This window comes from Barbus barbus (assembly GCF_936440315.1).
Source record: "Barbus barbus genome assembly, chromosome: 3".
In the NCBI taxonomy this organism is placed as follows: domain Eukaryota; kingdom Metazoa; phylum Chordata; class Actinopteri; order Cypriniformes; family Cyprinidae; genus Barbus; species Barbus barbus.
In genome coordinates, this window is record NC_136731.1 from 27,458,830 (window position 1) to 27,466,400 (window position 7,571).

Below are 7,571 nucleotides of genomic sequence, written 5' to 3' on the forward strand. Positions count from 1 at the left end.
CATAATCTGTTGAATTTATAATAAATTAATATTTTTAAATAACCAATTTTAAGTACAAAACATAATGTTTAGCTCTGTTCGGCATTTGGTTTGCAAAATGTGCATGGCATGATTTTGTTTTGCTGGATATTTAGTTGAAAAACCAAACAAAGTGTTGGGATGCAATGGAAATTATGATCATTGGAGTCATTCGAGAAGAGTTGTCATTGCAGGGGAAGGTGAAATTTATATTTTTTTATTAACCATTATGAAGGCACATGAATAAAAAAAAAAAATGTGCATGGATAAATCTATTTAAAATAAATGCTACAACACTCCATTAAAAACAATAAAAAAAAAATCAATTTTGATTTCATGGGGAATTTGAGGGCCTTGTTTTGGACCGTATTTATGGAAAGTGCTTTCTGTGTGTAGCAGCAATACCTCAATTAATGTCCATGCATAAACTTAACATGAAGGTTAATATGCACATCTTATTTGACTTCTTTCTGCTTTTTGTTTTATTTTTATCCCTATTCCACCTTTTCCTGTTCCTGCGTCTTCCTGAGACCACAGAAAGACTCCTGCAGCTGGCCTTTGCAAATGGCCCTAAAGCTTTACAAAAGCCAAGTAAAAGCTCAACCTGCTGTATTCAATGTGTGCTGAACAGAGACCAACCTATTATTTCGTCCATTCCGTGCCTTTGAATCTGGTGACCTATTCCAGTGAAAAGCAATTTCAATAAAGGTCATACACATGACTAGGTAAGGGAAAAATGCCCATGAGGCAAGGTTTTCAAAGGATGTTTAAGTCCTTTATCTTTTTATTGTTGTGTGTGGCATTGAGAGGGCATCATTACAGGTTGAATTATAGAATGCAGGCTGGAAACTAAGGCTGTACATTATAGCAACATTCATAGTTGTTGTTCATCAAAACAATAACTTGAGTTTCTTAATAATATGCTTAATTAATGTCTAGTCTTGTTCACTATATGAGATTGTAATTGGATTTGTGCCCCTCAGGCAACTCGTGTCTAAATTTGTGAATGTTGTGGATGCTTAGGCTGGTGAATATTAGCCGGTTTAGTTATAACTCTCAATCAGTTTTCTTTTCTTTTTTTAACACTTTATGTGTCTCATTTGAGAGACTGTAATAGATGTAACCGCAAACGCTGCAGGTTTAAAAGTTAAAGACATTATCTTGTTCCTTGTTTCTTTCTTTTTTCCAATCATAACACATTTTCAGTCAGTGTGATTTTGTTTTTTTTTGTTTTTTTTTTTCATACAAAAACCTAGAAAATCTGTTTCTCAACACTCTTTTGCACCTCAGGAAACAATTGCAAATACAGCTTTTCCCCATGCAATTCCCTCATATTACAAAACATGCAATGATGGAAATGCTTTGTTGCCATCTGTTGTGAGAGCTGCCATTTTTGAGTTTTGAAGTCATTACTTAAAATGACCATGTTTTCCTAATTCCTACTCTTTTTAGCTGACATATTGTTTGTAATATGATCTTGTATCTTATTGCAAGAGTTTGTACACCCCTCATTTGCAAAGCTAGACATTGCTCACTTCTTGCATGTCTGTTTGTGAAATATTTTGGAAAATTTGATCTTGCTTTCAGTCTTTAACCTCAAGCTCTGTTTATTGTATCGTGTTTAATTCCATTCTTCAGTTTTCCACATATAATCAGTTTCCCCATAAAAATAAATAAATAAAATAAAATAAAAATAAAAACTTTCTGGGCCTGGCTATGAAAAAAGAAATTAAGAAAATAAATGCAAAATATCAATATATCAATAAGACATGAAATAAAGCCTAAGATCCCATCCACTATTTATATATTCTCTATGGTTCTTTCTTGGTTGGAATGGAAGTTAAATATATGCTGTATAAATGAATGAATAGCCACATTGGTTGATACTGATTTTAATAGTCATGAAGATTTGATTGTACCTATTACTAAGGGAGTATGTCTCATTCTTCAGAAAAATGAACTGTACCCACACAGGGAATGGTATTAAGCACAGAAATATCCAGACCAATCATAGTCTATAATGAAAGTTATTAAACATAATCTCTGTTGTAAATATTTGAGGAGGTTGACATCTGGTTGCGAGTCCATTTGCACTTTGGATAATGTGCCCCAAAGCACTCCACTTCTCTCTCCCTCATGTAAAATGCATTCGGCCGTCTGTTGCTCCCACGGAGTTGAAGTCTGGAGTGTGGATTTTAGTACACCCACCACAAACTTCTTTGTACATGTCAGCTTTCTTACACTGGTTTGTTCCATCAACACTGTTTTTGTGTTTTCCTTTGCTGCCAGCACAGCACATTCACCCCTAACTACTTTGGGAGTGCAAAATCATTATCGGGGCTTGTTGCCATTGTTGCTGTACTCACTATGTTCCATTTACAATGCTGATGCAAATTTTCCTGCCCTCGCTTTATTGCAATAACGATCAACTTTCAGCATGAAATAATATTTAGGAGGCTTTTTCCTGGAGTTGGGACTGTTAAATATTGTTGCTTGTTCTTAAAATTAGGCATGCATGGCCATTTCCTGCTAATGATTTTCTGGTCCCATAATAAACAGTTTGTTGTGGCCTTTACCAATGTCTAATCATTTTACTTTTTGTGCATTGCTATGTGCAAATATATTACAATACATTGTTGTACTATGAATCATTTATTAAATAATTGGCTCTAAATCATACTGCGCTTCTTGCTACGTCTTGATCTCTTCAAGATGCTGATTGATGACGTTATTAAATTCTTATAAAATCAGCATTAGTCCTCTGGGATTAGATCAACCCTTCAAACGTTTACAGATTGCAATTAACTGATTAACCTAAAGGCGAGAGATGCTTCTAAAGTATTTGTCCGCAACTAAAGCCTCATTAGCAAGTTATAAGGAATGACTGTGTTTAAGCTGCTCTGCATACTAACAACATTTAGGACAGGTAAGTCTATTCCTCACTGTTAGCGATTTCTGTAAATTACACAGTATTCAACTGTAATATGAACTGTACTTTACTGTAAAACAGTTACACAGTATGTTACTGTATTTTCAAGTTGCATTATGGGAAATATCCTCTTGGCGCCATTAAAATACAGTATTTTTCATTTACTGTAAATTCAAATACAGTGAAAAAAATGAGCGCGAAACCTGACCAATGACAGAAAGGCTTTTTCTTCTGCTCGGAGAAAGAAGAAAAAGGACGACACACACACCTCACAGCTGCAAATGTATGTCCAATATTATTGCTTTTTCATTCACTTACATGTTTTATGTCAGTGTAATTTTTGGGGGTTAGTTGTTGGTTTAATTGAAAAAAAAAAAAATAATAATAATAATAAAAAAACACCGACTACGACACGACGCGCAGTTTCCTCACGGTGTTCGTATATTTTTCTTTTCTGTCCTTTTTTGTAGAGAGTTTCACCATGAAAGTGAGAACAAAAACAGGTCTCTGTCTTGGTTTTGACCACGTCGGTAGCAGGTGAGTTTTTATGTGAACTTGTATGAAATTGTTGGCCAACAAACTGAGCTTTCAATGGTACAACTGTGTAACGCTGTGTAATCGCTTATGTAAGTGTATAAATGTACAGCATGCATTTAATGCTAGCATGAAACCTGCAATGTTCGTCTTCAAACACTGTGGCGTCTCTTTGGAGATATTATGCGTTTATTAATCGTCAAAGTGCGAACTTCAGGTTTCCGTGTATGCTTGCGCGTTGTTCTATATATAGCCTCTCCGCTCTTCAGTCGCACACGTAACGTTATCGCAAACACAGAACGCTTTAGATGGATTAGAGGGTTAGATGTCCCTTGTAGCCGATGTATGTGTTTTTCGTTTAAATATCTGACAACTGATGATTGCTATATAACTGACACTTAGAAAAAACGGTGTGTGTGTGTGCAGGTCATAACAACTCTGTCAGATGCAAACACCAGGCTTTGACTTCTTTCTACTCCAAGGCTGATCATGCTTGGTAAGATCTTTTAGTACATGATTTAGTGATGTTAAAGGGATGATTTTTAAAAATTTTTGTCACACTTTATTCTTGGCTCTCTATACCTAACGTTCTACCTAACATCTCCTCAAATAAGTTTTGAATAACAAATTTCAACAATAATAACAAGTAAATGATAATAGAATTGTAATTTTTGGGTGAACTATCTCTTTGAACTAATGAGAAAGGCTCCAACATCTACACATTTTTACTGACACCAAAATCAAATGTGAAATGTTTTTGCAAAGCTATAAATAACACAATAATAATAAAAAAAACATGAACATAATAAATTATTAATATTTATTTAATAATTTTTTTAGGAGATTCAATTCTATGCAGCAAAAATGGATGCTGGCGATCGAAGGCAAAGTCTTCTTTCCTGTGATTGACCTACCAGATATGGCCCTTGCATTTGCTCTTCTCTTCGGGTGCTATTATGTTCATAACATCAAGTACCAAGTGGAAGCAGCCATTACTTTGGAGTTTATTCAGATGTAAGTACATCTTGCAATATGCTGTAATGTTAAGTAAACATTAAAGGGAAAAAGAAGAATGAAAGCCATGTACATCAGGGATGGCGTGAGGGTGAGTAAGTGATGAGAGAATTTGCATTTTTGAGTGAACAATCCCTTAAATGGAAAACCCACCCAAAAATGAAAATTGTCATCATTTACTCACCCTCATGTCTTTCCAAACCTGTATGCACCTCTTTCTTCTGTGTAACACAAAATTAAGATATTTTGAAGAATGCTGGTGCCCAAACAGTTTCGGTTCCCATTGACTTTCATTGTATTTTTTTTTTCATATAATGGAGGTTAACAGGAACCAAAACGCCAACACTGGTCACCAACATTCTTCAAAATATCTTATTTTGTGTTACACAGAAGAAGAAGGTGCATACAGGTTTGGAAAGACATGAGGGCAAATAAAGGATGACAGAATTAAAAAATTTCAGTGAACTATTCCTTTTTAAGAGATTGTTCACTCAAAAATGCTAATTCTCTCATCACTTACTCACCCTCATGCCATCCCAGATGTATATGGATTTCATTATTCTGTGGAACACAATCAGAGGTTTTTAGAAAAATGATCCATCTCTGTAAGTCCATATAATGCAAGTGAATTGGTCCCTCTAAGTTGATGCTTCAAAAACCACACATAGAAATCACAACGCTATGTGACCCCAGTGGATGAATCAATGTCTTCTGAAGCAAAACTATAGATATGTGTGAGAAAAATACAAATATTTGAAACATTTCAAATTATAAACCTTTGCTTCTGGCCAACTGTCAAACATGGGTTCATGAGTTCACGCTTGATGTAAATATCAGCTTATTGTGAAGCCTGACAAGCTTGTTGTGAATTTCGGCTGAGAAGTGATGAGAATGCATATAGGACCGTCACATCTTGTGTGAGTTTCACAACGTGCTGACATTAACGTCAAACAAACACATGTAGGACACTTGCCCGGAAGCAGTGATTTAAAATTTGACATTTTTTAAATGGTTAAATTAAATTATTTAAAAAATTTCTCACACACCTATCATTTTGCTTCAGAGGACTTTTTTCCCCTAAAACTCTCCATTTGTGCTCCACAGAAGAAAGTCATATACATCTGGGATGACATGAGGGTGAGTAAATGTTGAAAGAGTTAAAATGTTTGGGTGGAGTGTCTGTATGTTACCGTCATGTCTTCTTGGCATGCATGCAGTAATGACAACTGACAATTTGAGTTTAAATAAAATGAACTGTGCTCTATTCTGTTTATGCTTCTAATGAATTCATAACAGACAGTTACAGAGTAACTTTTATTTATATACAGTAGGTGAGTAAGTGGAACTTCTTATCATTCTTATGATTTAATAAATGGAGTCTTTTATGACATGTCAAAGACTAGACTTTTTTATGTCATGAAACAAAACGAAAATTAAAGACTTAGTTTTTATTTCACATTAGGAATGTGACATTTCAAATTCTCATATCACAATTCATTCTGAAGCTTTCATCATGGTATTGAATTAAGTTACAAAAAAGTCTTATCCTCCTATAACAGGTTCAATTAATTTTTATAATAAAAATAACTTTGATCTTTAAATACAATAAAATAATACACAAAAATATTATAAAGTAAACATTTTATAAACTTATTAAACTTAATAAACAGATTAAAGTGCAAAAGAATTATAAAGAACAATCGGTAACACTTTACAATAAAGACCCATTAGTTAACCTTATAGTAGACCGGTAGATAGTAGATAGATCGGGGAGATAGACCAGTCAAGAAGGGCAGTGTTTTAACTGGTTGATGGAAAAGTAATCTTAAAATTTATTCTCCTAAAAATCAAAATTTGTAATAGAGTTATTCACAGTAATTTGAAGTGCCCACTTTTGGCCCACTATAACAATACCATGCATGTTCATTATTGTGACATAACATATTACCCAATATCAGCATGTCTATTTTCCATATGTTTACATTGAATGAAGAAAATAATATATTTTACTTTCCTCTCCTTAACATATCTTTCTAAGTTTTCATATCTTAAAACAGTTCAGGGATAGTTCACTCAAAACTGAAACTTCTGTCGTCATTTACTCACCCTCATGTTGTTACAAACACATAAGACTTCTGAAAATGAAGCAGAGTTTTATGGGTTTGTAACAACAAAAGGGTGAGTAAATGATGAACTAATGCTTTAAAAAATATTTACAAAGAAAATGAAATGGTCTAATGAATTATTTCTTTTATGTGAAGGTTCATTGCGAGGATCAATCCTGTCAACAGTAAGTGCTCTGCAAAATTCCTGATCAGCAAAAGAAATGGGAAGATGTGCAAAGAAGAAACTCTGGCCTGAACCCTCATGTGTCCTCTTTCGTTTAGGAGTTTGTGGATTTCAGCAGGCAGCTTTGAAAAAATATAGTCCATGCTTCTTGTGTGTAACAAAAGTTTTGAGTCTTTTTGAAGATTCACTTTTGTCGCTATACACTATTATCATAGTAAGTTGTGCTTGGGATAAATTAGAATAGGATGTAATATATATAATAGTTTGTAACAATGTTTTGTTTGAGTCTTTACTGAATCTGTGAAAATATGAAAATGTTATTGCAAGGATTGGAATTGAACAATTAAAATAAATTAAAGTTACACAGTTGTCATTGCTTATTTTCATTTAAATCATTTAAATTTGATATATTTTTCTTGTATTGCAATATGTTACTGGAGAAAAGACCATATAATTACTGTATATTTTACAGTAAAAACGGTAAAAGTACAGTATACATACTGTAAATGTATTTACAGCAAGTTAAATGGTACTGTAAATATTAATACAGTATATTTACTGTAAATTTAATTTACAGTAAGTTACTGGCAAACTGCTGCCAGTAAGTTACTGTAATTTCTACAGGAAATTTTTAACAGTAAAGGTGATTAATCGTGCTCCAGTTGCATTGTGCAATACACAATTTATGAAATATTATAATAAATTACATTTCCTATAAATATTGTAACACAGCAGACAAACAGGGAGCAAGACATCTTTAACCATCCAAAATGATACTTTTGCATGT

General features: G+C 33.5%; 1 long non-coding RNA gene across 2 annotated transcripts; it reads left to right on the forward strand.

Moving 5' to 3' along the window:
- Positions 1 to 3,174: 3,174 nt before the first annotated feature.
- On the forward strand, positions 3,175 to 7,153 carry LOC306850581. 2 transcript variants are annotated; one of them, XR_013782419.1, is made up of 6 exons: positions 3,181 to 3,230; positions 3,418 to 3,484; positions 3,908 to 3,977; positions 4,322 to 4,495; positions 5,600 to 5,632; positions 6,757 to 7,145. It is a non-coding gene; the product is annotated as an uncharacterized lncRNA (long non-coding RNA). The 2 variants fall into 2 exon arrangements; XR_013782418.1 differs by lacking the exon at positions 5,600 to 5,632 and having other exon boundaries at positions 3,175 to 3,230; positions 6,757 to 7,153.
- Positions 7,154 to 7,571: the final 418 nt, after the last annotated feature.